Consider the following 18,905-nt stretch of genomic DNA (forward strand, 5'->3'; position numbering starts at 1 on the left):
ATTGTATTGCATCTGCCAAATCTCCGCCCACTCACCCAGCCTGTCTATATCCCCTTGTAGGTTTTTTATGTCCTCCTCACTCTCTACTTTCCCTCCCATCTTTGTATCATCTGCAAACTTTGATATGTTACACTCGGTCCCCCCCTCCAAATCGTTAATATAGATTGTAAAGAGTTGGGGACCCAGCACCGACCCCTGCGGAACACCACTGGCTACTGGTTGCCAGTCCGAGAATGAACCATTTATCCCAACTCTCTGCTTCCTGTTAGATAACCAATCCTCCACCCATGCCAGAATATTACCCCCAATCCAGTGATTCTTTATCTTGAGCAATAATCTTTTATGTGGCACCTTGTCGAATGCCTTCTGGAAGTCTAAATACACTACGTCCACTGGTTCCCCTTTATCCACCCTGTACATTATGTCCTCAAAGAACTCAAGCAAATTTGTCAGACATGACTTCCCCTTCATAAAGCCATGCTGACTTTGTCCTATTAAATTATGTTTATCCAAATGTTCCGCTACTGTCTCCTTAATAATAGACTCCAAAATTTTACCCACCACAGATGTTAGGCTAACTGGTCTATAATTTCCAGCCTTCTGCCTACTACCCTTTTTAAATAAGGGTGTTACATTCGCAGTTTTCCAATCTGCCGGGACCTTTGCCGAGTCCAGAGAATTTTGGAAAATTATTACCAAAGCATCCACAATCTCTACTGCCACTTCCCTCAAGACCCTAGGATGTAAGCCATCAGGTCCAGGGGATTTATCCGCCTTGAGTCCCATTAATTTACTGAGTACCAATTCCTTGGTGATTTTAATCGTATTTAGCTCCTCCCCCCCAGAGCCCCCTGTTTGTCCAGTGTTGGGATATTCTTAGTGTCCTCTACCGTAAAGACTGAAACAAAATATTTGTTCAGCATTTTTGCCATCTCCATGTTTCCCACCATTAATTTCCCGGTCTCATCCTCTAAGGGACCTACGCTTGCCTTAGCCACCCTTTTTCTTTTTATATAACTGTAGAAACTCTTGCTATCTGTTTTTATATTTTTTGCTAATTTATTTTCATAATCTATCTTCCCTTTCTTAATCAATCCTTTCGTTACTTTTTGCTGTCTTTTGAAGACTTCCCAATCTTCTATCCTCCCACTAAGTTTGGCTACCTTATATGTCCTTGTTTTTAGTCGGATACTATCCTTAATTTCTTTACTTAGCCACAGATGGCTGTCATTTCTTTTACACCCTTTTTTTTTACAGCACAGAAACAGGCCATTTGGCCCAACTGGTCTATGCTGGAGTTTATACTCTACTCGAGCCTCCTCCCACCCTACTTCATCTAATCCTATCAGCATATTCTTCTATTCCTTTCTCCCTCATGTACTTATCTAGCTTCCCCATCAAGGCATACTGTGTTATTTGCCTCAACTACTCCCTTTTGGTACCAAGATCCAGATTCTAACCACTCTCTGCCTGGTCAATATTTATCCCTAAAAAAAACAGATTATCTGGTCGCTATCTCATTGCTGTTTGTGGGACCTTGCTGTGTGCAAATTGGCTGACTATATTACAACAGTGACTACAATTCAAATGTACTTCATTGTCTGTAAAGCGCTTTGGGACTTCCTGAGGTCATGAAAGGCACTATATAAATACAAGTGTTTCTTTCTTTCTCCTCGATAGGAAATAGCAGGACTTTTGCCTCAGATATTTGTATGAAACTGGTGAGAAGCTCAAGCTTTACAACTATGCAGAATGCAAATGCCAAGAAGTATGAACTGTAGTGTAAATGGAGCTCATAAAATAAGTGAAGCAAGTCTATTCACTTTGAAGAATTGGGAGTAACTATGAAAGCAGAATTCATTGGGTATGTTTGTTTTCTCACTCAAGCTGTAATGAGGGAGCTCATTAGATGACTTATGAGAGATGGCTGACAATAGATCAAAATGGTTCAGATCTGCATAACCCCCCTTGTTTCATGCATCTCCCAGTCAGTTGTAAAGCAGCATTATCAGGGCCTTAGGAGCAGGTCACTTATCTCCCCTCTTAGATGGATGTGAAAGGAGCAGAGTGGTCGAGAACACAAAAGAGCTATTGTGGTAAATAGTCAAGGCAGATGCCTGAAAAGCCTACAGCAACCTAGGCTTTTTATTTCCAGTAGTCTTATCGAAACAGTGTCATCCAAAGAGTGCAATAACTGAGCATGTGCAAAAGCCAATATGATGGCATTTATGTTGTGTAATGAGGTGATTGTGTCAGACTGTCTACTGTCAGCTATTTTCATGTAAGAAAGAAAATAGCGAACATATAGGCCTTCAAATTCAGTTCGGGGGGAGGAGGGTGCTCCGGGAACAATTTCTGCCACTTGAATGGTGAGGCCTGAGGCACACCCGATATTGGGCCTCGGGCCTCATTTCCATCGAGCTGCAGAGGCTAGCTGGCAGCTCGCCAGGGAAGCGATACTGAAGATCAGGCCACTGTGACAGCAGAGGCGCTCAGGTAAGTGAGGAAGGGGAGCAACCTGGAACGGGGGCGACCAGGTCAGGAGGGAACAGTAGCCAGGGTGGTGGGGGGAGGGAGTGGAGTGGAAGCAATCGGGTGAGGGGAGGGAGCGGCCGGCAGCGGCCCGCGTTCTTTTAATGTGGGGTCGGGAGGAGCACTTCTCCTCCTCCCAGCTCCACATTCAAGTAAGTATACTTTTAAAACCTATCTTGTTGGTTGTGGCCACATGTAGGCCTGGTTTTCTTGAGTGCAGGAGCTGATTCTGACTGCTTCAGGGCAAACCAAACTTGCAGTGAGAGCCTCAAACAGACACTAGGGGCTCGATGTTACCAGGGCTGCGGGTTCGCGGCGGGGGGGCTATTGGGCACGGCGAAATCAGTCTGCCCCCCGCGCGATCGCAGCCTAATTGGATCCACTTACCTGGTCTTCCGGGTTCCCCACTGCTGAGCTGCACGTCGGGCGGGCTGCGCATGTGCAGTAAGCTCTGTCAGCTGGAGGAGCTCTATTTAAAGGGGCAGTCCTCCACTGACAGATGCTGCAACAAATAGCAAAAATTACAGCATGGAGCAGCCCAGGGGGAAGGCTGCTCCCAGTTTAATGATGCCTCACTCCAGGTATCATTAGATGGGGTGAGGAGGTGGGGGGAGGACAGAGATCTTCCCCCCGGCGGGCGGGAGGAAGCGGCCTGCCTCTGCCACCAGGAAGGCCTGGCTCGAGGTGGCAGAGGAGGTCACCTACACCACCAACATATCACCCACCTGCATACAGTGCAGGAGGCGCTCCAATGACCTAAGTAGGTCAGCCAAAGTGAGTACACTTACTCATTCCCCTACACTCCATCTGCCACATTACCGCCCCCACCCCACATCTCCTTCTGCACTGCCAACACTACTCTGTCACATCACCCCTCATAACCACCCAAAGCTCATCCTCATCTTACCTGCACTTACTCACCTCGCCAGTACTCACCCCACCACTACCACTCAACCCAATCCTCATACAATCTCATGGCTCTATCTCATAATCACCCTCTCGTGCATCTCTTTCACAGTCAGCCTGACTCAACCTGCCACTACCTGTGCTGCAGCCACAGGGCATGCATCACATATGTGCAGTAGGAAGCGTAAGGCAAACGTGTCGTGAGCATGAAGGGGATGCACAAGGGTGTTTGAGGGTTTGTCATGGTTTTTACTTATATTGAGTTTCTGACCAACTCACATTACATGTTATATTGGCACCACTACTGCCACGTCTTTGCAAATCTTGTCTGGTTTGTGCAATAATGCCCTTTCCTGAGGATCACAATGAAGACCCACAACTGATGCCACCCATTGTGTCACTGCAGAGTGGGTGTAGGTGTATTTGCAGGGCTCTTTTGTGCAGACGACTGAGAGATGTCGGCGATGTCCCCGGTGGCACCCTGGAAGGATGCGGAGAAGAAGTTGTTGAGGGCAGTGGTGACTTTGAGAGCGACAGGTAAGAAGATGGTGCTCGGGCCAGCCGGGAGCAGCTCGGCATGAAGGAGGCTGCAGATGTCCATGACTACGTGTCGAGTGACTCTGAGCCTCCGTGTGCACTGCTGCTCAGGGAGGTCCAGGAAGCTGAGCCTCGGTCTGTGGACCCTGTGGCGAGGGTAGTGCCCTCTGCGACGCATCTCTCTCTGCGGTTGCCCTCCCTCCTGCTGTGCAGGTGGATGTGTCACAGCACTGTGTTGTGGAGGTCCATGTGTCAGAGGTGGATGGCGTGGCCGGCGAGGCTGGTGAGGCTGGTGATGCTGTTCGCCCTCCGAGGAGGTCATGACTGCAGCTATGGCGGCCCCCATCCGGAAGATGTACATCTGAGGGGGTCCACAAGGTTGGTACATGTCTCTGGACCCTGGGGTAAGTGTGCAAGTTGGTGAATTTTCTTGTCAGGAGGAGGGTGGTGGAGGCCAAACTTTGTCCCAAGTGACAGATGGCCTCCTGCAATGAGTGAGGGTCTCCCCCCAACACCTGTCAAATGGACCTTTGCAGCTGCCACAGGCTGACAGCTGCAACACGTCCATTTGACCTGGGAGTGTTTCCCCCAGTATGGGAAACAGTCCCAGTTGTCTCTAAAATCCCACCCCTCCTCACATATTCACTTAATCAGGTCAGTTAATGACCTGAAATAGCTAAGTAAATACTGTTAAGTGGCACCCCGCTGGCTTTAATTGCCTGCGGGAGTCTCACATGCAGAGGCTGCGCGCGCACGTCTGTGGGGAACCCGGAAGTGGGCGGGTTGGTGCCGTGCTCCGGACCCGCTCTGGGATTCCCCGATTTTAGGAGCCCCCCCCACCCTGCCAAGAGCGCACCCGATAGTGGGTGCTAAAATGAAGCCCAAGGCCTCTTATTTGTTAATGCAAAAGGCCTAAAGTTTCAGGCGTGGGCACAGCTCGACGATATTTTGGCCTTTACCAATATGGCGGGCGGGGTACTTCCAACTCGTAATGTGTGTACACTTCCTGCCTGCCATATTGGAGATTTAGGAGGTAATTTAGCGCTCAAAAAACAGGCGTTGCGTGGCTGAATTTCTCGGCCAGTGGCTTAAAAACAGGAAAGTATGTGAATTGCTCATCATATGATTGGATTGCATTCAATTGCACCAAGTGCTACATCCACGTTACTGTAAACGCTAATCAACAGGCTTATTGTGGTACTGGTCATAATGAACATTCAGGACACGTAGCTTGGAACTGCTTGAATGTATTGTTCGACCAACTCTCACAGCACAGCCTGCATATTGCGGGTTATGAAGGTCTCACTTCCGACCTCGAGGGTAGATTTTCTTTTTATGTTAAACGGGTCAACACCCTGCCTAAAAATAGGCTGCAGAAGAATGCAGTACAAACGTGTTAGGCATTCATATGTGAACATCATCAATCAGAAATATACCTGACCGATCTCCTGCTTAGATATTTTCTTTCCTCTTGCCTCTAGCCTGTCAGTCCTTGGTCGAGCTATGCTAGTGTCAGTAACAAAACACGGAATGGATCAATACACTACAGTGGGGTTGATTTTAAACTCCCTTTGCCTGGCATTAATGGAGTGGTAATGGCCTCAAAATGGAGTCAGTCGCCTTTCCTTCCTGTTAACAGTGGCGATGCGCCCGGTACCATTTTAATTTGATTGGCACCACATCCACCACCCTAAACATTCACTCCCTTCACCACCTGTGCACAGTGTGCACCATCCACAGGAAGCACTGCAGCAACTCGCCAAGGCTTCTTCAACAGCACCTCCCAAACCCGTGACCTCTACCATCTAGAAGACAAGAGCAGCAGGTACATGGGAACAACATCACCTGCACGTTCCCCTCCAAGTCACACACCATCCCGACTTGGAAATATATCGCCGTTCCTTCATCGTCGCTGGGTCAAAATCCTGGAACTCCCTTCCTAACAGCACTGTGGGAGAACCTTCACCACACGGACTGCAGCGGTTCAAGAAGGCGGCTCACCACCACCTTCTCAAAGGCAATTAGGGATGGGCAATAAATGCTGGCCTCGCCAGCGATGCCCACATTCCATGAACGAATAAAAAAAAAGAGGCCTATCTCTGGGTGTACAAAGCGCCATCTGTTTAAGGCAATAGGCCTCTTTTAATATGGAAATCGGGGTCTAATGATATAAGTAAGACCCCGATTACCATTTAGATAGGAGCTGGTCAGAGCCTGTGTTGTGCAAGCTTCGACCAGTTCCACGGGCGACAGAAGAGAAGAGGCTCATCAAAGGTAAGTTTTGAATTATTTCTGTGGGCCTTGAAGGAGCAGGAATAATCAATCGAAAAGGGAATTCAGGAGAAAATTCTTTACCTGGAGAGTGGTTAGAATGTGGAACGCGCTATCAGGAGGAATAGTTGAGGCGACTAACATAGATGCAAATAAGGGAAAGCTAAATAAACACGAGGGAGAAAGGAACAGAAGGATATGCTGATAGGGTTAGATGAAGAGGGGTGGGAGGAGGCTCGTGTGGAGCATAAACACGGGCATAGACCAGTTGGGCCGAATGGCCTGTTTCTGTGCTGTACATTCTATGTCATTCTTTTAATGAGTGCACCTCCAGAACCCACAAAAATAATCTGCCCCATTTTCCTTTGCCGAATGTAGGTGAGGCCAGAGCCTCAAAATCACAGTGGCCACTTCGCCATGGGAACCAGCGGCCGACCAGCACTCTCTGCCGATCGGCAGCCCAAAAGTTAAAATAAACCCCAGTGAGTTTTCAGTTTTGGTCGAACTGTGTCGAGTTGAGGCATGTCCCATAAAAAGGGATCGCAAGTCAACTGAATCTCTTCTCAAACAGGTCCTTGTGCCCCATTATAGATCCTCACTACTAGCACTTTGGAAACAGATTCCTTACCTCTCCCAGGGACGCATGAAGGACAGACATTAAAGCCTTTCTGCTTTGGGCAATTGGGTGCAAATTGCGCCGGCTGGGTTACAGTTCGAGTTGTCGCTAAAATGCATTTGCATAATCACAAACGTAAAATCTTCCATGAACTATTGCAATTCGGCAGCTTAACAGAGCGTAATCTTTTCTTTTTCTTTGCAATTAAAAAATATTCATTGATGTATTGAAGAGTGGTAACCTAGTTCAGTTTTATTAATACAGCTGAAAATGGGTCTTATCACAAATAATAAGCATTTTTAATAAGTGTCTAGTCCTCCACCTATGAGTAACCTGATTTTAAATCACTGAAAATGACTTAAAAAAACTATACTGAACCATTTACTACTTTCATTGGTGTACACTAGTCAGTTTCTTAGTAAATTAAATATTTTTTAATATGTAGAAACAATTAAAACATGCCTATTAGTGCCTGTGTGCCTAAGAAAACGAGTTTAATTTGAAGACCTTCCTCGAACCGCCGCAGACGGGTGCAATCGGCAGAAACTCGCAATCCTCATTAGTTCAATTGGGGGGGAGGGGAATGGCCAGTTTTGTAGGCGGGGCTGGCCTCAGCGAAATGATTTTTGAACCACCAGAAAAGATCGCAGAAACTCGAATTACGCTGGACGTAATTTATGCCCAGCATAAATCCCAGTAAATCGATTTTAGCGCAATCTAGCGGAAACTCTACCCCCAGAAATCTAAGCAGACAAGAAAAAATAACACATTATTAAAAAGGGACAGAATTCCTTTTTAACACATTACAATTAAAAATGAATCCCGGCCACTAACAGTCAACATACAGCTGCCTATGTTAAAAATGCATCTGTACCCTCTTATTTCTTATTTCACATTGTTTTTGCTATTCTTTTCTAGTTTCAGTGAAGCAGTCCAATGTTTATCATCACAGAGAAATCCCCAGAAATAAAACCGATCATATTCCACTTCAGCTCCTTCTTTACCCGAGGCAGTCTTTATGCTGAACTATACAAACAACACATTTCAGATCATGGAGTGGTTTTAACAGCCAGTAGGTTTGTCACTGAGACTGTAGTATGCAGCAGCTACATGCCTTTGTGATTTCAGCAATCGATTTTAATTAGTACTAGTCATGGACTAGACTAGTACTAGTCATCGCCTGTGACACTGCTCATGGTGAGTTAGAGGACATGCTGTTCTATAATGTGGGTCTGCTGAGCTGCAACAGCAAACGGTCAGAGTAATTTGCATCTATCCTTCTTTACCAAATATTTTTCCATATATGTGGATCTATATATTCTTGACTTCTGAGAGAATAAATATAATTGAGAGAAATGTAGCTGGTGCAACCATTTAGAATCCATTACAAAATATAAAGACCTGCTCTGCATTTATTCTATCACAGGCCACCCCCACTCTCCAATTTTCTCCTCAGCTGTACCTTGATCTATCTCATACTTGAAGATTTTCCATTGCTGATCAATCAAGCTCTTTGCTAACTTTTCTGCCCAGTTATTTTAAGACAGTTCTCTTCTTATCTTGTTTTTATGCAGTCCAGCTATCTTATCTTTGACTCTTCATTACCCTTTTCTATTCTTACATTGACCATAACTATGTTGTGGCTGGTATTCCCCACTTGTTCTACTTTTGCATTACTTGGCTGCTTTTCTTGTTGGACTAGAAGCACACCCATCTAGGTAGTTCTGGTTCATTTTGAAAAGCACTCCCACTTTGACCACACGGATTATTTTTATTCCTATATCTTCACTATAAAAAAATTGTCATATTTCAACCAAGAATTATACTATTCCTGTCCTATTTCTTAACTCTATTCATATAGATCCTTTCCCCAATGCAATCCCATAGGAAATCCTTATATTTTGGTGCTATGATAGAACAACACCGCTACTCCCACCCCCTTTTTTCCTATTTTGTATCCAAGAATTTTCAGCCCTCACTCCTTCCTAGCTTAAGCCACATCTCTGTTACTGCTATTACAGCATATCCCCCATAGCAATTTGTTTCTCCAGTGTACTAACTTTATTACAACACTTTGTGCATTTACATGCATACAGCTCAAATGTCCTTCTGTCTGTTTGGCATTCTTATTCATTTACCTCCCTCTTCTGTCTTCTCTGTTTTTCTCTTTTAACTTTCTTACACTCCTTGTTCTCTTTTCTTTTTCCTCATCTTGTTTTTTCTTCTTTCTCCTTGCCCTATTAGTTTATACCCTCCCCAACAGTCTCCAGTAAAGACTGTTCCCAGCCTTATTCAGGTAAAGCCCGTCCATCCTGTACAGCCCACTCCTATGAAAGAAAGAACAAACTTGCATTTATATAGCGCCTTTCATGTTCTCAGGATGTCCCAAAATGTTTCACAGCCAATGAAGTACTTTTGAAGTTTATTCACTGTTGTGGTGTAGGTAAACTCAGTTGCCAATTTGCGCACAGTATGGTCCCACAAACAGCAACAAGATAAATAACCAGATAATCTGTTTTAGTGATGTTTGTTGAGAGATTGAAGCTAATGTCCCAGGAATCTGAACCGTTCCCTCCTACACCGTCTCTTCAGCCACGCATTTAACTATTCATATGCTGATTTACACACAGCACTGGGACTAATCCTGACATTACTAAACTGGAGGTCTTGTCCTTTAAACAGTCTCCTAATTGCTAAAACTCCCTTAGCAGGACCTCAGTCCTATTTCTTCCTATGTCATTGGTTCCAACATGAACCATGACTTCTGGCTGCTTCCCTTTCCTCTCCAAAATCGTTTGTAGACGCTCCATGATATTCCTTAACCTGCACCTGGGAGGCAACACACCATTTGGGATTCTGGATTGTGTTGGTAAAAGTGCCTGTCTGTTCCCTTGACAACGGAATCTATTATTACCACTGGCTCCCTTTGCTTTTATTGGTAGATTTTCGTAAAAGTTTATGCTTTGTTTGTTGTTTCTATAACTACTTGGTAGTCCCTCATTGGTGTTTTTTTTAATGCAGTTTCTTACTTTTGACTCGTTACCCACATTGATTTTGACCTTCTCTATCTCTTCAGTTGTGATTTGTTGCTCTTTTCCGAATATGTTATTTCAACCAATTAGCTCTAAGTCTGACAGAAATTTGCATATAAATAGGCATGATGCTGAAGAGTGACGACAAAGTGTGACAAATAAAACACACGTGAGACACAATGGCCTCGAAAATCTGTGGAGGGCTCGTTCTGGTACAAGTGCTCAACGATGACCATACGTGGCCTCCGCCATTGGCTCCATCAAAGTTCACAGAGAGAGGCCATGACTAGTGGACCTCGAGAAGCCTGAGTTTTGAATTTGTGGACTCAGAGAGCCATCACTTGGCTGAATAGACTCAACAAGGTGATGGTCTACAGCCCCTACCATGCATTTGTGCTTACAGCTCCCAGGATTTTTTTTTATAATCAACATTAAGACTGGAAATTCGCAGAGCATACGTAAGCTCCACACCTCTCCTTCTCTCTGGTGTATCAATCAAAAATAACCGAGCATTAAAACCCACAGGGCAAACAAATTTTTAGGAATCACGTAAGTAACCAGAATTTGGACAACCTCAGAACAAGGTAAGGCCTGAACTCTTCAACTTTTTCTGAGTCAACTTTGAAAGCAAAGACTGTGGCCCTGAGTTTCTGCCCCTGCACCGTCATAACTTCATCGGAAGTGCGATGGAAACCCTTGGCAGAAAGTCCGAGGAAATTCAGGGCTCTATGCATACTATATCCTAGCTGATGTCCTGAAACCACAGTTAGCAAGCAAAGTAAGAAAGCCGAACACAGATCCAAATTTTTTTTTAAATCAAACAATCAGCAATCACCCATATAAACAATGGCAGGTTTTGGAAAGACTATTCAAGTTCAGAGAGGCACCAAACAAAAGTCTTGAATATGGTCATATATATTTAAACAAAATCTTTTGATAATAGTAAGTACAATTGCAGAGATGTTTGGTCCAGGGAGAAAGATGCAAATTAGTTTAACCTTACCTTGAGTTTTATATATTTCTCGGCTTTCACTATAAAAACCTACAACCTAAACAAATGGACAGTAAAGGCTAATATGCCCCCCCATATTATGTGCAGAGATTTATTTATGTGAGAGTGACATGCAGCAGCTACGCATTTATTTATTTATTTTCCAGAAACCAATCAGGATCTCTTATTTCATTGTGTCTCGGGGTGGGGAGTCTCTTACAAATTCTCTCAGTGGAGATGTGTACCCTTCATTTCTACAGGAAGTGCCTCCCTTGCATCACACCCTCTGACTCATCATGAACGATGCCATTGGAGTTCTGCCTGTGTAAACGTTTTGCAAACAGTGCACACTTCCTGTAACACTTTAACATCGTCCTTTCTTTATCGCATTTTGTAGACTCGCTCAAAGTAAAACAGCTGCAAATCAGATTAGGGGGAGCGATTTTGAACTCATGATTGCCCCGTTTGTGCTCAAAAATGGGCCGGGTAGCAGCCTGAAAATAAAGCAGCTGCCAGTTGTGCCCATTTACTGCAGCTTTTACATGCGATCTGATTTTTGGGCAGGCGTGAATACTGGCAGCTGGAGCTCCCGCCCGAAACATGCGGTAACTTCATGAACACATGCAATTAGCAGTCAAGTGACATCTCTTAGACTCCAATGCCATTTCCCGTCCTCATTGACCAACGACTGCCAGGTCCCACACCATGCATGGTACTGGTCAGAGGGCAGCCATTTGGAGCAATACTTAAAGGGATCCTCTGCTGTATTCAGGTAAAGCTGTCTAGCACTTTTGGAGATATTTTTCTTGCAGTAGCTTGTGGCTTCTTGAAAAAAATTCTGCCACTATTTGTTTCTTCAGCAACTGAAATTACTATGTGTGACATAGAAACATAGAAACATAGAAAATAGGAGCACGAGTAGGCCATTCGGCCCTTCGGGCCTGCTCCGCCATTCAAAATGATCATGGCTGATCGTCTAACTCAGTACCCTGTTCCCGCTTTTTCCCCATATCCCTTGCTCCCTTTAGCATGAAGAAATATATCTATCTCCTTCTTGAATACATCTAATGACTGGGCCTCCACTGCCTTCTGTGGTAGAGAATTCCATAGGTTCACCACCCTCTGAGTGAAGAAATTTCTCCTCATCTCGGTTCTAAAGCATTTCCACCATCTACAAGGCACAAGTCAGGAGTGTGATGGAATACTCTCCACTTGCTTGGATGAGTGCAGCTCCAACAACACTCAAGAAGCTCAACACCATCCAGGACAAAGCAGCCCCTTTGATTGGCACCCCATCCACCACCCTAAACATTCACTCCCTTCACCACTGGCGCACAGTGGCTGCAGTGTGTACCATCCACAGGATGCACTGCAGCAACTCGCCAAGGCTTCTTCGACAGCATCTCCCAAACCCGCGACCTCTACCACTTAGAAGGACAAGAGCAGCAGGTACATGGGAACAACACCACCTGCATGTTCCCCTCCAAGTCACACACCATCCCGACCTGGAAATATATCGCCATTCCTTCATCGTCGCTGGGTCAAAATCCTGGAACTCCCTTCCTAACAACACTGTGGGAGAACCTTCACCACCTGGACTGCAGCGGTTCAAGAAGGCGGCTCACCACCGCCTTCTCAAGGGCAATTAGGGATGGGCAATAAATGCCGGCCTTGCCAGCGACGCCCACTTCCCATGAATGAATTTTTAAAAATACCCCGTATCCTGAGACTGTGACCCCTGGTTCTGGACTCCCCAGCCATCGGGAACATCCTCCCTGCAACTAGTCTGTCTAGTCCTGTTAGAATTTTATATGTTTCGATGAGATCACCTCTCATTCTTCTAAACTCTAGTGAATATAGGCCTAGTCGACCCAGTCTCTCCTCATACCTCAGTCCTGCCATCCCAGGAATCAGTCTGGTAAACCTTCATTGCACTACCTCCATGGCAAGGACATCCTTCCTCAGATAAGGAGACCAAAACTGCACACAATACTCCAGATGTGGTTTCACCAAGGCCCTGTATAACTGCAGTAAGACATCCCTGCTCCTGTACTCAAATCCTTTTGCAATGAAGGCCAACATACCATTCGCCTTCCTAACTGCTTGCTGCACCTGAATGCTCGCTTTCAGCGACTGGTGTACAAGGACACCCAGATCTCGTTGCACCTCCCTTTTTCCCAATCTATCACCATTCATATTATAATCTGTCTTTCTGTTTTTACAACCAACGTGGATAACCTCACATTTATCCACGTTATACTGCATCTGCCATGTTCTTGCCCACTTACCCAACTTGTCTAAATCACATTGGAGCCTCTTTGCATCCTCCTCACAGCTCACAGTCCACCCAGCTTTGTGTCGTCTGTAAACTTGGAAATGTTACATTTAGTTCCCTCATCCAAATCATTGATATATATTGTGAATAGCTGGGGCCCAAGCACTGATCCCTGCGGTTCCCCACTAGTCACTGCCTGCCACCCGGAAGAAGACCAATTAATTCCTACTCTCTGTTTCCTGTCTGTCAACCAATTCTCAATCCATGCCAGTATACTCCCCCCAATCCCATGTGCTTTAATTTTGCACACTAACCTCTTGTGTGGGACCTTATCAAAAGCCTTCTGAAAATCCAAATACAGCACATCCACTGGTTCTCCCCTATCTATTCTACTAGTTACATCCTCAAAAAACTCCAGTAGATTTGTTAAGCATGATTTCCCTTTCATAAACCCATGCCGACTTTGTCCAATCCCGTTAATGCCTTCCAAGTGTTCTGTTATCACATCTTTTATAATAGACTCTTGCATTTTCCCCACTACTGATGTTAGGCTAACTGGTTGGTAATTCCCTATTTTTTCTCTCCCTCCTTTTTTAAATAGTGGGGTTACATTTGCCACCCTCCAATCTGTAGGAACTGTTCCAAAGTCCATAGAATTTTGGAAGATGATGACCAATGCATTCACTATTTCCAGGGCCACTTCCTTTAGTACTCTGGGATGTAGATTATCAGGCCCTGGGGATTTGTCAGCCTTTAGCCCCATTAATGTCCCTCGCACTATTTTTTTACTAATACTGATTTCCTTCAGTTCCTCCCTCTCACTAGACCCTTGGTTCCCTAACATTTCTGGCAGGTATTTGTGTCCTCCTTTATGAAGACAGAACCAAAGTATGTGTTTAATTGTTCTGCCATTTCTTTGTTCCCCATTATAATTTCCCCCATTTCTGACTGTAAGGGACCTACATTTGTCTTCACTAATCTTTTTCTCTTGACATATTTATAAAAGCTTTTACATTCAGTTTTTATGTTCCCTGCTAGTTTACTCTCATACTCTATTTTTCCCCTCTTAATCAATCTCTTTGTCCTCCTTTGCTGAATTCTGAACTGCTCCCAATCCTCAGGCTTGCCTCTTTTTCTGGCAATTTTATATATCTCCTCTTTGGATCTAATACTATCCCTAATTTATTTTGTAACCACGGTTGAGTCACCTTTCCTGTTTTATTTTTGCTCCAGCCAGGAATGAAGAATTGTTGTAATTCCTGCACACGTTCTTTAAATATTAGCCATTGCCTATCCACCGTCATCCCTTTTAGTAAAGTTCCCCAATCTATCATAGCCAACTCGCACCTCATACTTTCGTAATTTCCTTTATTTAGATTCAGGACCCTAGTTTCGGATTCAACTACTTCACTCTCCATCTTAATGAGGAATTCTATCATGTTATGGTCGCTCTTCCCTAAGGGGCTCCACACAACAAGATTGTTAATTAATCCTTTCTCATTGCACAAAACCCAGTCTAGGATCGCCTGTTCTCTAGTTGGTTCCTCAACGTGTTGGTCTAGAAATCCATCATGTACACACTCCAGGAATTCCTCCCCCACAGTATTATTGCTACTTTGGTTTGACCAATCTACATGTAGATTAAAGTCACCCATGATTATAGTTGTACCCTTCTTGTATGTGTCTCTAATTTCCTGTTTAATGCCCTCCCTTACATCTCCACTACTGTTTGGGGGCCTATAGACAGCCCCCACCAATGTTTTCTGCCCCTTGGTCTTTCTTAGCTCCACCCATACAGATTCCACACGTGATTTCCTCCTTTACCAACAACGCTACCCCACCTCCTTTCCCTTTTTGCCTGTCCTTCCTAAATATTGAATACCCCTGGATGTTCAGTTCCCATCCTTGGTCACCCTGCAGCCATGTCTCCATAATCGCAACTATATCATAATCGTTAATATCTATCGGCGCGGTTAATTCATCTACCTTATTGCAAATGCTGTGTTTGTGTGTGTGCAGGCTTGTGTGTTTGTTTGTGCTTCTAAGTGTGTGCTTGTGCTTACGTTTGTATGTGTTCCCAAAGCACAAGTGAAATGTTGCTTTGCATGTCTAGTCAGAAATTAATTTATTCATATTTATTGTTTTCTAGATCAGTAAACCATTGTCTCATACCTGTACTGCTATTACAGCCATCCTGAGTGTTGAAGCTCATGCTGTTATACAACTTGTCCATCTCTCTGTGACATGATTTACTGATACTGTCACAGGGGCGTTATTGACTTGTGTCTTTGTTATGATAACCATGAAATTACTGTGACCAATGTTATAATATGAGTGCTTAATAGGCAGGTTAATACCTCTGTTAAAACAGTGGAGAGAGGAGCATGTTAATTGTTTATACAATACCATCACTGAATGTAATTTGCAGGCCAATGTATTTCGTCACTATCCCCTCCATTGTAATTCCCCCTCGGTTTTCCTATTAATATTAGAAAATAGACTTAGAACATAAACACAACAGAAAATAAATACACTCAACTGAAAATGAACATTTTTGATTCAAAGCACGAGGCAATCTGAATATATTTTGGAACTGATCCTTAGAAGTTAATGACTGGGAAAATCACGCACAAAACTGTTACTGACCATTAGAAAGCAATCATGCTGTCATATTACTGAGATAATTTGGATAAATGTAAGGTTCAAATCCCTCAAACAAGGGCTTAATGCAATGCTCATGTTGGTAGCTAACCTTGTAAAGGATAGAACCTGTACTACATTTATTAGTTATGTTTACTGTTAATCAGTTTCTCTAATATATTCTGTTGATTGATTACAAAATTCTGAAGTATTCTAAAATGTTTATCATATAGCATTTTGTGTTAACAAAACTAAATTAATAGATACAGCTAGAGGGCCAACACTTCAACCTTCACTCTAGTCTCGCAGGGCTCCATCGCGAGACTGCGGCTTGTCAAAATTACCTCAAATGTAAAAGGCAATGAATAATCAAAGAGTTCGACTCCCAAATATTCAATTTAGTACACTAACAAAGAGAAGATACTATGTGGAAGAGGAAGAGGCAGTTTCTACATCTGCATCCACCTTATTACTCTCCCACGGGTAACTAATGTTTTCCTTCATCACTGTGACAGGAATGGTTATGTTCCTGACTATACTGCCTAATGTGCGAAATATTTCTTTCTACTTGCCATTACAGGCGGTCACAACCTCACCTGAATCTCCAGAGAGAGGAGCAGTCTTCATCTGGCTGCTAGCAAGAGGGAAAAATAATTACCTTACAGGAACAATATTTCTCTCCATCTGCCATGTAGGATCTTAAAGATATATCTTTGATTCGACCCGATCGTTAGTAATAAGTCATAGAGAAGTGAGATTATTATTATTTTTATAAAGCTGTGATTGGTTGGTGTCACAACCTACCTTTGCTCCCTGGCAAGAAGAATGATAATTTTTCTGGATTGCACAAAATAACCCTGATTAAACACTGCATTTCAGTTACTATTGGTGAACAAGCAAGCAACTTCGAACTAAATGCTAACCTATCAAATTGAATGTTTTCAAATGTAATCTTTTCCTTCCTTTTCTCCCCTCCTCTCCTGAAGGCGTGGCTTCTTGCTGGGATACAGATCCACAGGCACCACAGGCCCGAATGTACCTCCTCCAAGAACCCATTCTTCATGTGAGTCCAGGATCATTTAAATCTGCAGATGCTGGAGGAGCAAGTGCCACATTTTCGTTGAAAACTAAGATATCTGTTGAAGAAGTGACTGAGAAGGAAGATCTGGATACTCAGTCCTTAACCACTTAAAATTTGACTGGTAAACAAAGCAAAAATTCCGTCCTTAAATTATCCCTTTATCAGATCCAAGAAAATAACTAATATCTGACTAATAATAGAAAATCAGAGCTGAAAAGATTGGTCAGCTCCTGTTATATTTTGTACAGGAAGCCATCTATTTGATGCCAAAAGAACAACTTTGCGTCTGTGCTCAGAGTATGCACTGGTTTACACTCTTTTTTCATTTTATCTCATTTTTGTCCTTCCTCTCCTGAAGGTACTGACTCATGATGGAATGTAAGGTTGGATTGCACAAATTAAACTGGATGGAAATTCTACAGGGTACACTGATCTCTACATCCCAATTCCCGATATGTGCTTCCGGTACATGAAGCCCCATGCTGAGAATGAAAATTCATAAAACCTACCCTATGGTTCCATGTCTGCTGACAACTCTCCAATATCTCGACCAAGTATGCATTCTTCACATGTGAATCTAGATAGTAAGTATCAGCAGGCTACTCAAACATGGGAATATCATTCGCTGAGGACTACAGAAAAGTGGGGTAAACAGCTATCAACCAGAGCAGACACCGAGGTTCTGACAATATTGGCAAGGCCATCTCGTGATCCAGAAAAAACAGGACATTCACCACAGGCCACAAATAGGGTCCCCTTTGAGGAGCAGCAAGTGTGTCCCTGTGCTTGCTCCTCCCACTGAAGTGACACATGGAAGAAGCAGGAGATGGGGAAGTAAACTATACACACCCTACACTATCACCAACGGTAAGCACCAAGAAAGCCAATGTTGATGCAGACACAAATATATGGAATAGAAAAATAAACTGATTGGATTGGACCTTTCTTGGAATATTTGGTCAATAGTTTCTTGGCCAGAAGGAATATATGACTATTGATGGTGAAGGCAAATATGTAGGGATGGTAGTGAAGGCAGAGAGGACCATAGAATTGTTCATGTTGGAGTTGTAGGGCCTCTTTTTATGTAAAGTCTGGTCAAACAGTCCTTGCACACAAGTTTGTCTGGCGTCAGCCGGGGCCACCTCTTCTTCCTTGTCTTCCAGCTGCTCTTCCTCTTCTTCCACCTCCTCCATTTCTCTTTTTCCTCTGCAGGCAAGGATACATGCTCTTCCAGCCCAATTAGTTGCATGGCATCAATGATGATAAGGCTGAAGTGACCTACTTAATGCATTAGTGTACAGACATCCAATTTATCTAACAAATGCCAGCAGTAGGATTAATGTTCAATGTAGTGGTAACTTTAACTAGAACAGGAAGGGCTGCACCTGTGCTGGAGACCATGTGCAGGTCAGGTTGCAGTAAATGGTATAACTATGTGACTGCCAACTGCCAAAACGTAGACAGATCTCTTCTGACATAGGAACCAATGGGGACGATCATAGGAAAGGGTGCGTGGCAACTGTAGAGGATTCCTCAGTGAGAGAGATCCTTCACACAGTGGGAGCATCTCTCTTGAATGTTCGCAATACTGCTATGTCTTTGGATTCTAATCTCCAAAAGGTTCTCATGTCTGATAACCTCCAATTTAAATATTGTAATGAATATTAGAATCTATGCGAGGACTTTCAGCAGCCTTAAAAGCCCAGCCAGAACAGTTGTGTGATTTGGGTGGGGATTCAGTGACATGGATCCCTGTCTGATTTCCCGGGCCTTGCATCCCAAATCTCAATCAGCTGGAACAATCCCACTGATGGGAAATGATACCCTTGTGTGTGTGTGTGTGTTTGTGTGTGTGGGGGGGAAGTGGGGGGGGAATGTTGCCGTCTCATGAAGGCATGCATTTTGCAGTGAGGTTATAGCTATGTACAAAATTAGTAGTTGCTATAAAAATGCTTGTCAGTGAAACATAAACATCTGCTGCTCTCAGAATGAATTGAGCCATTCTGGCTTAATGGGCCTAGGAT

General features: G+C 43.9%; 1 long non-coding RNA gene across 1 annotated transcript in view; it reads left to right on the plus strand.

Moving 5' to 3' along the window:
- Nucleotides 1-17,807, plus strand: part of LOC137334358 (uncharacterized) — a 94,447-nt gene extending 76,640 nt beyond the window's left edge. Inside the window, exons 2-3 of the long non-coding RNA XR_010966128.1 lie at nt 16,787-17,002; nt 17,240-17,807. This is a non-coding gene — a long non-coding RNA (uncharacterized lncRNA). The remainder of the gene's footprint in view (nt 1-16,786; nt 17,003-17,239) is intronic.
- The last annotated feature ends 1,098 nt before the right edge of the window (nt 17,808-18,905 follow it).

Source organism: Heptranchias perlo, chromosome 2, assembly GCF_035084215.1.
Source record: "Heptranchias perlo isolate sHepPer1 chromosome 2, sHepPer1.hap1, whole genome shotgun sequence".
NCBI lineage: Eukaryota > Metazoa > Chordata > Chondrichthyes > Hexanchiformes > Hexanchidae > Heptranchias > Heptranchias perlo.